The sequence below is a fragment of the Sus scrofa genome, chromosome 7, assembly GCF_000003025.6.
Source record: "Sus scrofa isolate TJ Tabasco breed Duroc chromosome 7, Sscrofa11.1, whole genome shotgun sequence".
Lineage (NCBI taxonomy): Eukaryota > Metazoa > Chordata > Mammalia > Artiodactyla > Suidae > Sus > Sus scrofa.
The window spans coordinates 92664245-92683039 of NC_010449.5; the positions used below are offsets into that span (position 1 = coordinate 92664245).

Here is an 18795-nt window from a genome sequence, read left to right on the forward strand (position 1 = left end):
CCTTACAGAAGCAAGGTGGCAACTGAGGCAGCCTCAGCCCACAAGCTTCCCTGGACCCTCAGAATTCCAGAGGAGGTGGGCAAGGACTCTGCCGCCTCAGTGCCTGGGAGGCGGGATCTCCTGGAAAGGTGGACTTCTCCCTCCATTGTAGTAGGGCTTGAGTCATGCTTCCAGAAGAATGCACTCCTAACAGTCTAAGTGCAAGTCAAGACAATGTCCACAAACACGGCCTCTCACTGTTCTGGAAGCAGCTCCACTCCCCAGGGCCATGTCCTCATATGGGGGCTGAGCAGAGTCAGCGCCCAGGAGTCCCCGGGCCTCACCCGCACCTAACTTTCCAGCATTCCTTTTGTCACAAGAAATCAAACATTGTTGCTGAATGAGCAACACTTTCAGAACCGGGCAGGCCACAGAGACTGTCGTTCCCCTGCTGTCCCTGCTAGGACCCCTCACCCAGGGAACCCCATTTGGGTCAAGTAGGGCATGTCCAGAGGAAGCCAGGGACAGGTGGACAGCAGCTGAACACCAGCCCTAGAATGTGGTTCCTGCGACACCCTGGGCTGGTTACCCAGCCTCTCTGCATTTAATTTCTCCTCTCTTCTGAACACAGCCGTCCTCAACCCCAGCTAAAATCACTTGATGCCCTTCAAAAAGACAGCCACACCTGGCTCCCAAGGAAAAAAAGGTGAAATTAGGCTCTCTGGGGGTAGAATCAGGAATTGGTAAATTAGGAACATCTTAGCTGATTCTTTTATTTATTTATTTATTTATTTATTTATTTATTTGTTGTTCTTTTTAGGGCCCCACCTGTGGCATGTGGAAGTTCCCAGGCTAGGGGTTGAATTGGGAGCCACATCTGCGACAACACCACAGCTCACAGCAACACCGAGTCCTTAACCCTCTGAGCAAGGCCAGGGATTGAATCTGCATCCTCATGGATGCTAGTCGGGTTCATAATCTGCTGAGCCACAATGGGAACTCCCCAGCTGATTCTAAGGTGCACGTCCATCTTTTCTATTTTGCAGTTTCTAATCTGCTGCGCTGGCAACCAGATAACCAAGCACGTTATGATGGCATGGGATGTGGAGAAGGGTAGCGATGAGGCCAGTTTCATGTGGCTCCAAGATTCAAATCAGAGTCACAGGGCCAAATTACAAGGAGGTAGATTTGGGTTCAGACTTAGGAGAAATTTCTTTCTTTTTTTTTTTTTTTTGTCTTTTTTTGCTATTTCTTGGGCCGCTCCCGCGGCATATGGAGGTTCCCAGGCTAGGGGTCGAATCGGAGCTGTAGCCACCTGCCTATGCCAGAGCCACAGCAACGTGGGATCCGAGCCGCGTCTGCAACCTACACCACAGCTCATGGCAACGCTGGATCGTCAACCCACTGAGCAAGGGCAGGGACCGAACCCGCAACCTCATGGTTCACTAGTCGGATTCGTTAACCACTGCGCCAAGACGGGAACTCCAGAAATTTCTAATCATTACTGAAATGTTTTTTTTTTTCCTGGAAATGCCTTTTCTGGAATTTGACCAGCCTAGGAACCACCCAGGATGACTCATCATGTGTAAGTGTATATTGAATATGCCTGATTTTTTTTTTTTTTCTTTTCTAGGGTTGCACCCACGGCACATGGAGGTTCCCAGGCTAGGGGTCTAATCGGAGCTGTAGCCACCAGCCTGTACTACAGCTCATGGCAACGCCGGATCCTTAACCCACTGAACAAGGCCAGGGATTGAACCCGCAACCTCATGGTTCCTAATTGGATCCGTTAACCACCAAACCAAGACAGGAACTCCTGAACACACCTAATTTTAACAAAGTCAATGGATTACCTAGTTTAATAGACTTTACTCCAAAGAGCTTATAGCTGTTTCCAAAAATCAAGTCCATTCCCAAGAGCTATCACAGTGTCACTTACTCGAGTTCCTTAGCCCTCCAGGCATCCCTGGCTCCCTTCCTAAGATGGGTGTGAGACTCACCCATGCGCTTACCATGAGGGGATTTTAGTAAACTGACAAAGGACTGTGAAAGCTCCAGATTCCGCTGATTAAACCCAAATGAGGGTGAAAACTCAAGCCCTCTGTGAGAATCTGAAAAGATGGTGGCATTTATTCCTTTTTTTTTTTGGCCACGCCTGTGGCATGTGCAAATTCCCAGGCCAGGGACCAAACCTGTGCCACAGAAGCAACCCAAGCCACAGCAGTGACAACACCTGATCCTTAACCCACTGAGCCCCAGAGAACTCCCCACTCCTACCTCTGAAAGTAATTTTAAGCCTGGAGTGGAGAGCTTTGGGCCTGGGGTCGGACTCCCAGCTTCAAGACCCAGCAGTGATGGGACTTGATCCCTCGGAACCCCAGGTTCCTAGTCTATCCACATGGGAACTCCTGCATCCAACTCTTAGCACAGAGCTTAACATTTGCCAAATGCTCCACACAGATTGATACCTGGCTAATTATTACCACCCTCGAAGTAAACCTCTCACCAACCCAGGTGATGGTCCTGAAGGGGACAAGGCTTCCAGGGATGTGTCAGTCTGGAATGTTAGGAAACCTGCCTTCCCTCTGTAGCCACAGCTCCCATAGAGCTGGTTGACTTGCATTCAAGTCCCAGGCCTTTGGCGCAGGAGCTCCACTCCCAGAGAGCGCGTCCAGGCGTGAGAACAGAAGCCAAGGCAAGTGTTTGCTTTGGAACAGAGGGGGGACAAGGATGGATTTCTGGAGGCCATCGCCATTTAAGAGAGAGGAGTCATCTGTTTCTCATAAGATGGAGCGCTGGGAAGGAGTCATTTTCCTGAACTGTCTCACACAGCTGGTTATAGCCTGGCCCCAGCTCCTGTGGGTCAGGAGAGGGGCTGAGGGAGGACCAGGCCCCACCACAGCTAAGCCTAGATTTTGAAAATGGACTTTGCCTTTCTTTTGTGTCTTTCAAGTTTACGCTAAAAGCTTGCTCCCAGCATCCACTCCATAACTGGATGTGTGTGTGTGTGTGTGTGTGTGTGTGTGTGTGTGTGTGTGAGAGAGAGAGAGAGAGAGAGAGGGAGCGTGGTGGGGAAATGTTGCCGGAGATGGTGTCCAGGTGAAAAATCCTGAGTCACTGGCTCTGGAAAATACCACCACAGCCCTGATTTAAATTTCTAAGGGCTTCTAAGGGCTCTTGAACTTCTCCTCTCCCTCACTGTGGGATTCAAGAAACTGCTTTCCTGGAGTTCCCTAGTGACTCAGCAGGTTAAAGATCCAGCATTGTTGCTGCTGTGGTGTAGGTTTGATTCCAGGCCCAGGAATTTCCACTTGCTGTGGGTATGGCCAAAAGAAAAAAAAAAAAGAAAAAAGAAAGAAAGAAAGAGGAGTTCCCATCATGGCTAGGAACCATGAGGTTGCGGGTTCAATCCCTGGCCTCACTCAGTGGGTTAAGGATCTGGCATTTCCGTGGGCTGTGGTGTAGGTCGAAGGATCCTGCATTGCTGCGGCTGTGGTGTAGGCCGGCGGCTACAGCTCCGATTTGACCCCCAGCCTGGGAACCTCCACATGCTACAGGTACAGCCCTAAAAAGACAAAAAAGACAAAAAAACAAAAAAGAAAGAAAAAAAGAAAAAAAAGAAAGAAAGAAACTCCTTTTCTGATGCATCTAAAAGAAACCCCAGCACACAGGAATACCCGTCAAACCCAGTCATTGTTAACAAGAGAATGATGGTTTTCTACAGGGCACTTCTTTCTCCCTATTGAGCATTCGGGTTCATGTTTTGCTTCTAGCACCACCAACATTTCACTAAACTTTACTCAAAAAAAAAAAAAAAAGTCACCCACAGGTCAGAGTTTTGTTCTGATTAATTATTACATTGCTCTTATTGTTATTAAAGTCAAGACAAGGACCAAGGCAGACTCAGTCCCAAAAGATTCTTTCGTGGCACTTGGCACTGAGAGGACAGCTCATGGTAAGTGAGGGACCAGCTTTCTCCCCTCTGCTGCAGATGGAGGCAAGCTGGTGGCAGTGATGAGGGGAAGGTGGAGTCTTCACAGCTTGTTGCAACTGGAAAGGTAGACATCAGGGGCTGTCAGGGCACCTCTCTCAACAAACCTAAATTGCCCTAGGATTTCCATGGAAAGAACTGGAAGTGTGGAGAGACAGAACTCATAAAACCTGCTGCATAATAAGGATTGTGTACCTGCCTCCATGAAGAGCTACTGACCTCATTGCTACGCCCAGAGGTCTATGGAAAGGTCTGGTCAGGTGGCCTCATCTGACTTTCCCAAGAATGACCATCTTGCTAGGGGTGGGCAAGAACTGAACATTTAGTGAGTCCCTTCTGTGAGCCAAAATGGAGCTAACAGCTTGACACACATCTTCTTATTAAATCCTCATTACAGCCATGTGATATAGGGGAGGGGAAACTGAGAATCAGGTTGTGTATTAGTCAGGGTAGGCTAGGTTGTGCTGCAGTAACAAATAGTCCCAAGAATCTCTGTGGCTTTATGGAATTAGAGTGTACTTGCCATTCAAAACAGTGGCCTTCCATGCGGAGACTCCAAGACCCAGGCAACTTTGATCTTCTGGCCTGCTGTGTCAACACAAGGCCTTTGCCACAGTCACCACTGGCAAGAGAGGAGAGAGACTGGAGAATCTTACATGAGTTTTTCATTCAGCCTGGAAGTGAACTTCTGTCATTTCATTTGCCAGAGCTAGTCCCATGATCTCACCTGACTGCAAGGGGCTGAGTCATCCATGTGCTGGAAGGGGAGAAACTCTGGATATTGGTGAATGCAGGTGACGTCAACCACAGGGAGTCAAAGCTCAAGCTCTGTCCATGAACCTGAAGCCAGCGGGAGGACTCCTTCCCTGGGTCAGCAGGCGTTGTGCAAGCATCCTTGTGTGACCCCTCTAGGCGCAAAGGCAATTGTTAAGTAACAGCAATAGGCCCTTGTATTTCCACAAAAACTCTGCATTTTCAAAGCTTTTAAAAGTCCACTGGGTCACCAGACACCGTAATGAAACAGAAAGGGCAGATTTGATAGTCCCATTTCTGGAGCTCCACATCTCAAGAAACTGAAATCAGGAAGTTGAAGGGATGGGACACACTCAGAGCTAGTCACCGAAAAACTCAGATGAACCTAAGTTCCTGCAAAGTCTCATCTGAAGCCCTTCCCAACCCATCCCACTCTCTGTAATTTTAGTATGTGGCCAGCCCACCCTCTCTCCCCAAATCAGCCCTTCTCCTCTATCTGTTCACTAATGCCCAAAATGCCACCCTCAGGACATCATGCCTTTCCTGGACCCTCCTTTGCGGGATGTCATCATTAATGCACACACAAAAAATTAACATGTCACATTGTACAGCCTTGGGTTTAAGAACACTTGAGACAGAATTTAGTGAGTGGACAGAGCATGGTGAACGGGAGAGTCCAGGAAGGCTTATTGAGACGCTGCTGGCCTTGGTGAGAGGTAGATAAAGGGGGAACCCATTCCAGGTGGAAACGCCTTCCTAATTCTCTTTCCTTCGTTCTAGTCTATTGCATTTGAAAATAGTCTATTGCTGAATGCCTTTCCATGTACTATTTTATTTAATTTCCTGAACAATTCTGCTAGGGAATTGAGAGCTTGGTCATATCCTTCTTCCCATTGCACAAAAAACTGAAACCTACAGAAGATAAAGTGACTTATGTAACATCAGCCTGAACCCAAATGAAGTGGCAAAAGAGTAATAATCATCAATGCTTGTACTTCTGAGGTGAAACTGTCTCATTTAGAGCTACCTGGTAATATATAAATACTTCTTAATAAAATTAGGGTTTTAGTATGAAATATTTCATATACAGTGGAATTTCTGTATGCGTATGTGATATTTAGAATAATTAGACACTATGTCTACCAACCTGCTTATTACCAGTGTTCTAAAATGACATATACTCTTGGCACAAAATTCAAATGATGCAGAAATTAGAAATACAACATATACTCTTGGCACAAAATTCAAATGATGCAGAAGATAGAAACTTTAAAATCCCTTTTCTCAGGAATACAAAAATACAATACCTTTTAAAATTGCACCTCACAAAATCAAATACCTCAGAATACACCTGACCAAAGAGGTAAAGGACCTATATGCCGAGAACTATAAAACTTTCATCAAAGAAATCAAAGAAGATGTAAAGAAATGGAAAGATATTCCATGTTCCTGGATTGGGAAAATCAATATTGTAAAAATGGCCTTACTACCCAAAGCAATCTACAGATTCAATGCAGTCCCTATCAAATTACCCATGACATTTTTCACAGAACTAGAACAAACAATCCAAACATTTATATGGAACAACAAAAGACCCAGAATTGCCAAAGCAATCCTGAGAAACAAAAACCAAGCAGGAGGCATAACTCTCCCAGACTTCAAGAAATACTACAAAGCCACAGTCATCAAAACAGTGTGGTACTGGTACCAAAACAGACAGACAGACCAATGGAACAGAATAGAGAATCCGGAAATAAACCTTGACACCTATGGTCAATTCATCTTTGACAAGGGAGGCAAGAACATAAAATGGGAAAAAGAAAGTCTATTCAGCAAGCATTGCTGGGAAACCTGGACAGCTGCATGCAAAGCAATGAAACTAGAACACACCCTCACACCATGCACAAAAATAAACTCAAAATGGCTGAAAGACTTAAATATATGACAGGACACCATCAAACTCCTAGAAGAAAACATAGGCAAAACACTCTCTGACATCAACATCATGAATATTTTCTCAGGTCAGTCTCCCAAAGCAATAGAAATTAGAGCAAAAATAAACCCATGGGACCTCATCAAACTGAAAAGCTTTTGCACAGCAAAGGAAACCAAAAAGAAAACAAAAAGACAACTTACAGAATGGGAGAAAATAGTTTCAAATGATGCAAAGGACAAGGGCTTAATCTCAAGAATATATAAACAATTTATACAACCCAACAGCAACAAAACCAATCAATCAATGGAAAAATGGGCAAAAGACCTGAATAGACATTTCTCCAAAGAAGATATACAGATGGCCAACAAACACATGAAAAAATGCTCAACATCGCTGATTATAAGAGAAATGCAAATCAAAACTACTATGAGATACCACCTCACACCAGTCAGAATGGCCATCATTAATAAATCCACAAATAACAAGTGCTGGAGGGGCTGTGGAGAAAAGGGAACCCTCCTGCACTGCTGGTGGGAATGTAAACTGGTACAGCCACTATGGAGAACAGTTTGGAGATACCTTAGAAATCTATACATAGAACTTCCATATGATCCTGCAATCCCACTCTTGGGCATCTATCTGGACAAAACTCTACTTAAAAGAGACACGTGCACCCGCATGTTCATTGCAGCACTATTCACAATAGCCAGGACATGGAAACAACCCAAATGTCCATCGACAGATGATTGGATTCGGAAGAGGTGGTATATATACACAATGGAACACTACTCAGCCATAAAAAAGGATGACATAATGCCATTTGCAGCAACATGGATGGAACTAGAGAATCTCATACTGAGTGAAATGAGTCAGAAAGACAAAGACAAATACCATATGATATCACTTATAACTGGAATCTAATATCCAGCACAAATGAACATCTCCTCAGAAAAGAAAATCATGGACTTGGAGAAAAGACTTGTGGCTGCCCGATGGGAGGGGGAGGGAGTGGGAGGGATTGGGAGCTTGGACTTATCAGACACAACTTAGAATAGATATACAAGGAGATCCTGCTGAATAGTATTGAGAACTTTGTTTAGATACTCATGTTGCAACAGAACAAAGGGTGGGGGAAAAAATGTAATTGTAATGTATACATATGAGGATAACCTGACCCCCTTGCTGTACAGTGGGAAAATAAAAAAATTTTAAAAAAATCAAAAAATCAAAATCCCTTTTCTCGAGTTCCCTTCATGGCTCAGCAGTTAACAAACCCGACTAGGAACCATGAGTTTGCGAGTTTGATCCTTGGCCTCGATCCAGTGTTGCTGTGAGCTGTGGTGTAGGTTGCAGACATGGCTCGGATCCCACATTGTTGTGGCTGTGGTGTAGGCCAGCAACTGTAGCTTTGATTCGACCCCCTGGCCTGGGAACCTCCATATGCTGCGGGTGTGGCCCTAAAAAGCAAAAAAAAAAAAAAAAAAAAAAAAAAAATCCCTTTTCTCATCCTGTTAAGCTCTGAATCCCACTCTCCAGGAATAATGACTGTTACCAATTGGACACAAGATCTTACATAAGTTCATTTTGGAAGCAATCCAGCTATATTTATCAAGAGTCATAAAAATGTCTTATAACTTTTGGTCCCATTGCCCCATTGTGGGGATCATCCTGGGAAGATTCCCTCCTTTCCTGGAAATGACCAAGCTCATTCCCACACAAGCTCTTCCCAGTGCTATTTCCCCATCTGGGAGCCTGTTCCCCCAGATGTGCTCATGGTTGGAAGTCCACTCAAGTCTCAGCTCAGGTGTCACCACCTCTGAGAGGTTATCTACACTGGCTTCCTCTCCCCACAAAACCACCTGGCACACAGTAGGAACGCACATCTTAGCTGAGGGGATAAATGTCCAATCATCGAGCCACCTCTTGGTCTACTACTTTTTTTTTTTTTTTTTCAGGGCCGCACCTGCCACATATGGAGGTTCCCAGGCTAGGGGTCCAATCAGAGCTACAGCTGCTGGCCTACACCACAGCCACAGCAATGCAGGATCCAAGCTGTGTCTGCGAACTACACCACAGCTCACGGCAATGCCAGATCCTTAACCCTCTGAGCGAGACCAGGGATCGAACCTGCATCCTCATGAATACTAGTCAGACTGGTTTCTGCAGCACCACAACGGGAACTCCCCACCTGGTCTACTTAGATGGGGGATAATATCTGACCCACCTTGGAATCCAGGCAGCTACTTTTGCAGCGGAACAGTTCTTGCTGGCTTTCAAGACTGTAAGGGAGTGGCGGTGTAGGAAGTCAAGCGGGCCTCCAGCAGAAAGGCTGCCTTTCAGATGTAGATACCACGTGGGGGGGGGATCTGCCCTCCCTCTCAAGCCTTCTCTCTTTCTCGGCTTCTAGAACAAACAGGAGGTAAAGAATACGGATGGGTGAGAATCTCGGTCAAAACAACACCTAGTCCTACTTAATTAAGATGAATAATTTGAACACTCACATGAAGCTATGGAAACGTTAAGAGTTTCCACCAAAACAGAAACGTGGCCCAGTAGGAGGGGTCTCCAGACGCCTCCACAACTTTGGAAGGCAGGGGAGGTAGGAGGCTTCTTGTTTAGGCTGGGGGCAGGGGTAGGGAGAAGATGTGAGAAATAGAAGCCTAGATTCTAATCAGAGCTCCACAAACGCTCTCTTTTTTTTTTCCTTTAGCAAATAAAACATACTTACTACAGAGGAGTCAGAAAAAATATATATGTATCAAGGGATTTCCTGTTGTGGCTCAGCAGAAATGAATCTGACTAGCATCCATGAGGATGCAGATTCGATCCCTGGCCTTGCTCAGTGGGTAAAGGATCTGGCGTTGCCATGAGCTGTGGTGTAGGTCGAAGATGCAGCTCGGATCCTGCATTGCTATGGTTGCGGTGTAGGCCAGCAACTGAAGCTCCAATTCAGTCCCTAGCCTGGGAACTTCCATATGCTGCAGGTGCGGCCCTAAAAAGGAAAAAAAAAAAAATCAAAACCTCTCATAACCCTACTATCCAGAAAGGTCTTGCAGTATTCGTGTGTGTGTGTGTGTGTGTGTGTGTGTGTGTGTGTGTGTGTGTGTGTGTGTGTGTTTTAGCATAACTGTATTTTTAAAAATTAAAATGTGATTATTCTATATACTTACTGCCTTATAAACTGATTTTTTCACTTAGTAATATATTGTGAACATTTTCCCATCCCATTAACTACTACTCAACACTGTCATTTTTTTATGGCTGCTTAATATCTCATTGTAGGGCTGTATCATTTAAGCAACACCCTGTCATTGGAGATTTAGCTTGTCCCCAATTTTAATCAGCAGCTTGTCAATGGCTATTTCTGAAATGCAGGCATGATTATTTCCTTGGGACCAGTTACTAGAAGTGGCATTTCTGTGTTAAAGGGTGTATGAGAGTCTAAGGATTCTTCCATGCAGCTGCTGTGGACAGCACATTTCTGTGTTTGAACAGCATTAATAAACATGCCTGACTACTTTCTATATTTTTACTGAGTATAGTGATACTGAGCTGGGAACAGTATTCAAAGTATATATATATATTTAAAGTATAAATATATGTATTTAAATCAAACGTGATTTTATTGTTTTTCTCTTTTTAGGGCTGCACTGGCAGCATACAGAAGTTCCCAGGCTAGGAGTCAAACTGGAGCTGCAGCTGCCAGCCTACACCACAGCCACTGAAACACTGGATCCAAGCCAAGTCTCCAACCTACCCCGCAGCTTGTGGCAACGCCAGATCCTTTAACCCAAATAAAACATATTTACTACTGAGGAGTCAGACCAGGGATCGAACGTGCATCCTCATGGATACTAGTCGGATTCTTAACCTGCTGAGCCACAATGGGAACTCCCACAAAGTTTATATTCAGATGGGCATTTACACCTTCAAAGAGGCTTGTTTTTTATTTATATATTTATTTATTTTTGGCCAAACCTGTGACATGCAGATGTTCCCTGGCCAGTGACTGAACTCAGCCCACAGCGGTGACAACTCCAAATCCTTAACCCCTAGGCCACCAGGGAACACCTAGAAGCTTATATTTTAAATAAAACGTTCTGAGGAGTTCCTGTCATGGCTCAGTGGTTAATGAATCCCACTAGGAACCACGAGGTTGCAGGTTCCATCCCTGGCCTTCCTCAGTGGGTTAAGGATCCGGCGTTTCTGTGAGCTATGGTGTAGGTCACAGACGCGGCTCAGATCCTTCGTTGCTGTGGCTCTGGCTTAGGCTGGTGGCTACAGCTCCGATTAGACCACTAGCCTGGGAAACTCCATATGCCACGGGAGCAGCCCTAGAAAAGGCAAAAAGACACACACACACACAAAAAGAAAACGTTTTGATTTTTGATGTGGACAAACATAAAGCAAGTCAATTAAGCAGGAAAAAAAATAGATGGCATAATTGAGCAAATAAATTAAAAACAGAAAATTAATAGAGGACCCTGATCTTGTTTTCTCTCATTAATTAATTAACTGGTTACTTATTTAATGTGTTAAGTTTGCCATATGTGCATTTGTGTTTCATGTTTGCCTTTTATGGCACATACTGATGACTAGCTACCCAGGAGCCCTTTCCAACCATCTTCTCCATTTTCTGCTTCTCCCTATGGACAATAAAAAAGCCAAAAATTCACTGTCCCAGGCTCCCTAGCAGCTGAGCGTGACTCTGCCCAACAAAACCAAGGGGACATCTCTTGCAGGGATCCGGAAAAGGCCTGCTTGACTAAAGGAGAGAGTTCATAAAACAAGCTCTTATCACCTTGGCCCTGTACCCAATTCCCAACCTTTGAACCGTGTCATATTGGTCATGATTGCAGGAGTTGTGGCAGCCATGTTTTAATCATGAGGCCACAACCATCAGGATTTAAAGGAAAAAAACAAAAACAAAAACAAAAACCTCTGGACAATGGTTAGTCTTCAATTACATGCAGGATTGCTGCGGAACCTACCCTAAAAATCTAACTCCTAAAATATGGCTTAAGTTCATGGTTGTCAAAGTTAATGGTTAGGTGGCACATTAGAATCACCTAGGAATTTTGCTAACATAAGATTGACTCAATAGATCTGAGAGTCTGTATTTTTTACCCAGATCCCAGTTGATAGCCAGTGCTGCTGCTTGAGGGACCACACTTTAAGTAGCAAGCATGATTGTTTTATTGGCTTGAGGCATCTGAACTGGTACCTCATTTTTTCTGGATGTAAAGGTCTTCTTCATTATTTCACAGGTGTGGCTCTGGGAACAGTGAAGCAGCAGGAAGCATTCTTCCCTGCCAGGGGTGCATTAGCGCCTCTGTGTCACCCCCACCCCCGCCCCCGCCCCCACCAGAGCTGATGGATTCCTAAGTTAATGCATCATCCAGTGGTAAAGCCTTGGGTTGTGAGACTGCAGACTGTTCGCAGTTGTGCTGTTCTGCATTCGCTGTCGCAGCCAGACTGGCTTTCCGACCAGATCCACCCCAGGCAGATTCGGCCTTAGGCAAAAAAGGGCTCTAATCCTCCTTTCTTTAGGGACCTTCCTCCATCAGTCTCTATCTTGCCTCTGCTTTTTTGTTTTGTTTTGTTTTTTTTCTTTCTAGGGCCACACCCGAGCCATATGGAAGTTCCCAGGCTAGGGGGGGACCCAGAGCTGCAGCAGCAGGCCTACACCACAGCCACAGCAATGCCAGATCCTTAACCCACTGGGCGAGGCCAGGGATCCAACCCTTGTCCTCATGGAGACTAGTCGGGTTTGTTACTTCTGAGCCACAGTGGGAACTCATTGGCCCTGCTCTTTAAGTGACGTCTTTCTCTTTGGCTTTCCAAAACAGTGATGGTGAAACTGGGGGCCACAAAGAACACTGCAGAAGCCCTCCATTTCCTTGGGAGTTAGCCACGTGTTTAAGCTTTCTTCCCTCTTTCCTTCCAAATGCAGGGCCTCCTGCCTAACTCATCAGTCCCCAGCTTATCACGTCTGCTGCTCTGAAACCTCTCAGCAAGGTCATCAGTGACCATCGGATCCTCCTTCTCCCTGCAGGTCCAACAGGCTAGTCTGTGGCTGCATTTCTCGGTTCCCTTGTACAGCAGAATCCCTCAATTGATGGGTCTGTCCTCGCCTCTCCATCCCGGTCCATCCTATTCAAGCTTGTGCTCACTCTTGTAAGGCCCAAGTTTGCACCACCCTTTCAGAGCTCTTTTGTCAAGGTTGCCCACGACCTCCAACGTGCCAGTGAAAGCATTTCAGGTGGGCCTCTATCTTAGAGGCAATCGCAGCTTTTGACACAGTTAAGCCCTTCCTCTTTCCTGCCTGTCTGAGCTGACTTGTGTCTGCACACCCTACTTGCCTGGTTTTACACTTACCGCACTGGCTCTTCTTTTTTTGGGGGGTGGGGGAGGTGGGAGTGGGTGCTCTGAGGCATATGGAGTTCCTGGGTCAGGGATCAGATTTGAGCTGCAGCTACAGTAACACCAGATCCTTAATTCTCTGTGCCAGGCCAGGGATCGAACCTGTGTCCTTGGACTGTAGAAACACTCCCGATCCCATTGTGCCACAGCAGGAACCCCCTGGCTTCTCTTTTACAGTCTCCCAGGCTAGTTCAGTCTCCTCTTCCTGACCTTTTCATGGTGGAGGCTCAGGGCCTGGTCCTCACCCCTTTCCCCTCCCTTCTAAGTTTCTCCAGGGATCCCACCTCTCCCAAGACTGTCAGTCCATTTACAGGCCAATCAAACAGATCTCCAGCCTTATCTCCCCTGCCCAGCCCCCACCCCACTCCAGACTCAGAATCCTTAACCTCCCCTCCCCTGAACCACTGACTTAGAAGCTCACGTGGCAAACCTAGGAATTACCTTGCATCACATCTTTCACACCTACCTCCATTTCATTACCAACTCCTGTCAGCTCAACTTTCAAAATACACCAGCAGCTTTGTAAGCCATTGCTCCTGGCATGTCCAGAGCAAACACCCTAGTTCTCACCTCTCTGCCTGCCCCAGCAGGGGCCTCATTGCAGGGGGTCCCTGCCAGCTGTCTGTTCTCTGCATACAGCCAGAATGGCCTTTGCAAACCTAAGCCAGCTCTGGCACTCCTCTGCCCAGAACCTCTGTCACCTCCTGTTAGACCCATAGAAAAAGGCCGGGCTCCATATGCCCCATCGACTCGGCCCTGCCTGCCTCCCCACCCCCACGTGCCACACACGTTTCTTCCCTCTGCTGGAGCCACACCGGTCTCCTTGTTTTGCTCCAAATGTACCTGTTCCTTTTGGATTCAGAACCTCTACACCTGCTGTTCCTGTCCCCAGGTCTGCATGTCCCACTTCCTTCAGGCCTCTGTTCATGGTCTTTTCTTTCTTGCTTGCTTGCTTTTTCTTTTGCTTCTGAGGCTGCTCCTACGGCATATGGAAGTTCTCAGGCTAGAGGTCGAATCCAAGCTACAGTTGCTGGCCTACACCACAGCCACAGCAACGCCAGATCCTTAACCCACTGATCGAAGTCAGGGATCAAACCCACATCCTCATGGAGGCTAGTCGAGTTCGCTAACTGCTGAGCCAAGACGGGAACTCCCATGGTCTTTTCTTTAAAGGTCTTCCCCAGCCTCTAAGCAAACCCAGCTCAACTCTTCCCACCCCAATCACTCCCTCTCCCTTACCTCACTCCTATTTCTTCCTAACGCCAGCAGGCTTGGTGGCTAACAGTGTGATGTCATGACAATCATACATCACATATTAATTTGTTTATCATTTTGTTGTCTCTTCTCTTTCCTGTATGTCAGCTCCACAAGAGCGATAGCCTTGTCTGCTTTGTTCACGATGAACCTGCGGAGCCGCGCTGGGTGCTGGCATATAGCAAGTGTCCAATGAGCAAATGAATGAGTGAACAGGTGATGTGCACGACACTCCGCACAAGCTGTGAGGAAGGCGCCTCGGCTCAGGCCCGTCTGCTAAGAGGCACATGTCCCTCTCAGAGCTGTTTCTGGAGATGGAGATGCTCCAGGGCTGGTCCCATGCTCCCCTGAGTCATGGCTCAGGTCTCACACCCTGGGTCTGGCTCCTAGGGTTCTCTGGGCCAGTCCTGGGGACCACTGGGACCCCAGCCTCTTTTATTCCCATTCCTGGGTCTCCACGGGCCTAGGGATGGCCAGGTCAGACCCTGGCATAGGAGCAGGAACTCCAGGAGCTCTCCCAGGACTGAAAGCTGCCTCCCCATCCCCCTTTCCCCTTGGTCCAATTTCCCCTGAAGATGGTGTGAGGTCCTTTCAGCTCACACTTAGAAGTTGGAGGAGCCCCACCTGGAGGCTGCCCTAAGGGAGTTGATTAGCTCTGGAAGCAGCTTAGAGGAAATACATAGATAACTAACGAAAGCTCCCCCTGCTCTCTCCATTTCCTCAAAGGTAGAATGCCTTTGAAATTCTACCCTTAGAATTTCATTCTTAAGAAATGAGAGGAATGTAGCTCCACCTCCTCCAAGAAGCCTCCCCAGCCTCCACCTCTCCTGACTCTGCTGGAATGATCCTCCCTCAACCAAAGAGCCCCCTCCTCTCTGCGGCCCGCTGCACCCAGGGGCGAATTCTGCGTATTCCTCATAATGGTTTCCTCCAAGTAGTAAATAATAATAATACTAGTAATAATATGAGGAATTAAAAAAGAATGGATACAAGTATGTGCAGCACTGATTCACTTTGCTGTACAGCTGAAACTAACACAGCACTGTAAATCAAATATACTCCAATAAAATTTAAAAAAATAATAATAAAAGGAAAAAGAAAGAAAGAAATTCCTCAGGGAAGGAGTCAGAGGACTCCTAGGGCCCATCCCCAGGTCTGATTCTTCGAGTCTGGGGTCGCTGCCAAGAATTGGTGTTTTAAACAAACGCTCTGGAGTTTTAAACATACAGGTGACACTGAAAGAGACTATATGTAAAAAATGGTGCTGTCTGGAGCACAACCCCGCAAGTCTTTGAGTGTGTGTGTGTGTGTGTCTTTCCAGGGCCGCCCCCACAGCATATGGAAGTTCCCAGGCTGGGGGTTAAATCAGAACTGCAGCTGCCGGCCTACACCATAGCCACAGCAACACCAGATCCAAGCCTTGTCTGTGATCTATACCGAAGCTCACGGCAACGCCGGAACCTTAACGCACTGAGCAAGGCCAGGGATTGAACCTGTGTCCTCATGGATGCTAGGTTCTTTACCATTGAGCCGCAATGGGAACTCCAGCCCTGCAGATCTTGATTTGGCTGGTCTGGGTATTTCCTGAGCCTGAGGACTGTAAAGCCCTCTTCCCGCAGCCCTACTCCTACAGCCACGGGCTCCTCTGTGAGGCCAGGGCTGAGGACCCCTGACTCACCGGCACTCGGTAACAAGTGGTGACTGGAATGAAGTCGCTGGATTAACGCGGGCATCTTGGGCAGGGTGAGTCATTCAGCTGTGATTCCAGCCTTGAACAATTCAGCCTGGCAGGCGTTTCCCAAGGAGCCCAGTGCCAAGCCCTTGCTGGTTGCTGGGGAAATACAAAAAGACATGGTCTCTCTTCGAGTTTTCACTCGCCATGGAAAGTCACAGCCCGGGAAGCGGTTCACAGCCCTGCTGGGTTCTGGCAATGACATGCAGAGTGAGGGCAGGAAGTGGCTGCAGGCAAGGGGCATCCCCAGCACCAGGCTACCTCCAGCGTTGGCTGTGGACAGGTTGGTTCCACCTCCCTGGCAAACCAGCCAGGAGGGTGTATTACAGGTGAGGAAGGGAGGTCCACGGAGTTGGACTGTCTGGCCTTGAACCTAGACCTTTCCTATTCTGTCTCTATCCAAGATCTCTGCAAGAGCAGAAATAGGGCCCAGGGTGGAATTCCCACTATGGCACATCCGGATTGGTGGTGTCTTGGAGTGCTGGGACGAAGGTTCGATCCCTGGTGCAGCACAGCAGGTTAAGGATCCAGGAGTTCCCGTCGTGGCACAGTGGTTAACAAATCCGACTAGGAACCATGAGGTTGCGGGTTCGGTCCCCGCCCTTGCTCAGTGGGTTAAGGATCCGGCGTTGCCGTGAGCTGTGGTGTAGGTTGCAGACGTGGCTCGGATCCCGCGTTGCTGTGGCTCTGGCGTAGGCCTGTGGCTACAGCTCCGATTCGACCCCTAGCCTGGGAACCTCCATATGCCACAGGAGCGGCCCAAGAAATAGCAAAAAGACAAAAAAAAAAAAAAAAAAAAAAAAAAGGATCCAGCATTGCCAGAGCTTCGGCTTAGGTCGAAACTGCAGTTCAGATCTGATCCCTGGCCTAGGAACTCCATATCCCGTTGGGTGGCCAAAATGGAAAAAAGAAAAGAAAGGAGTTCCCGTCGTGGCGTAGTGGTTACCAAATCCGACTAGGAACCAGGAGGTTGCAGGTTCGATACCTGGCCTTGCTCAGTGGGTTAAGGATCTGGTGTTGCCGTGAGCTGTGGTGTAGGCTGCAGATGCGGCTCAGATCCCACGTTGCTGTGGCTCTGGCATAGGCCGGTGGCTACAGCTCCGATTTGACCTCTAGCCTGGGAACCTCCATATGCCGTGGGGGCGGCCCAAGAAATAGCAAAAAGACAAAAAAAAAAAAAAGAAAAGAAAAGAAAAGAAATAGGGCCCAGGGAGCAGGAGCCCCCTGGGGTCTGGGGGGACCTTGGATGCTTGCTACTCAGAGGTTAGAACCCCTCCATCAGCTGGAGGTAGAAGGGGAGACCCCTCCCTCTGCATGTTCTCTGTCCATGTGCCCCATCCACCCCAGACCCTGGCTCACTTCACCAGCTCCAAGAGCCTGGGAGCTCTGGCTTTAAACCTATCCTACCAGACTCTTAGAGCCAATGAGGGTGGGGGACAGGAGTTCCCCCTTATCTACTTTATCACCAACACCCACCTCCCCAGTTCAGAGCACACCCCCAGCAAATAAGGTACCAGGGGCTCTTAGTGTGTTGAGAGTTCTGAAGGGGCCCAGGGGCTGCAAAGTTGGAGGTGGCCCAGAACTGGAGAGGTGGCAAAGAGAAGCCAGGGGTCAACAGTTCAACAGCCTAGCTGAGTGGCCCTGGACAGTTATCCTGTCTGTGCCTCAGGTCCCCATTTATAAAATGGAAAAATTCACTATTGCATCTACCTCATTGCTTTGAGGAATGTAGCGGTGAGAAAAAGCAGGTAGAGCTCCTGGTACATCACAATAAATTATTATCAAAGTATCCTTTGGGGGGGCACACCCACGGCATATGGAGGTTCCCAGGCTAGGGGTGCAGTGGGAGCCATAGCTGCTGGCTTACACCACAGCCACAGCAATGCAGGATCCGAGCTGTGTCTGTGACCTACACCACAGCTCACAGCAACACCAGATCCTTAACCCACTGAGCAAGGTCAGGAACCTGCATCCTCACGGATGCTAGTCAGATTCGTTAACCACCACTGAGCCACGACGGGAACTCCCATAGTATTGTTGTAAACGTTGTTGTTCTCGTCTTCATCTTATTATCAGCGGTGCCTATCTCACAGTTTGGCTCTGGGCCAGCTTACAGGTCACGGACTTTGAGTTTGGGATCCTGACCAGGGCTTCTTTGGCCTTTTTCTTAATCCCGAGGAAGGTCAGGCAGGTGACATTTACAGCTAATGACTTTGTCAGACTTGGTACCCAGCCTTGGTTGCATGTTAGAATTACTTGGGGAGCTTTTTATTTTTTTATTTTGTTTTATTTTATTTCATTTTATTTTATTTTCATCTTGTATTTTTAGGGCCACACCCATGGCATATGGAGGTTTCCAGGCTAGGGAATTGGAGCTGCAGCTGCCAGCCCACAGCCACAGCAACTTGGAATCGGAGCTGAGTCTGTGACCTATACCACAGCTCACGGCAACGCTGGATCCTTACCCCACTGAGTGAGCCCAGGGATCAAACCTATGTCCTCATTGTGGAAAGTAACATAAGGTCTTTTCTATCAAAGGAAATCTTGGTTACTCCATTTTGTTCCAGTTTGGGCTGAAACGCCTTCCTGGGACCCCTGTCCCCTTTCCCTCTTCTCTCAGTAACAATTTGTTTAAAATTAGCCAACCGAGGAGTTCCCATCGTGGCTCAGTGGTTAACGAATCTGACTAGGAACCATGAGGTTGCAGGTTCGATCCCTGGCCTTGCT

The 18795-nt window shown here is 47.4% G+C and overlaps 1 long non-coding RNA gene across 1 annotated transcript; it reads right to left on the reverse strand.

Annotated features, from left to right (window-relative positions):
* Positions 3553–16544, reverse strand: LOC106508572. Its single transcript, XR_001305518.2, has 3 exons — positions 16015–16544; positions 8884–9062; positions 3553–4878 (listed from the first exon to the last, which is right to left on the reverse strand). It is a non-coding gene; the product is annotated as an uncharacterized LOC106508572 (long non-coding RNA).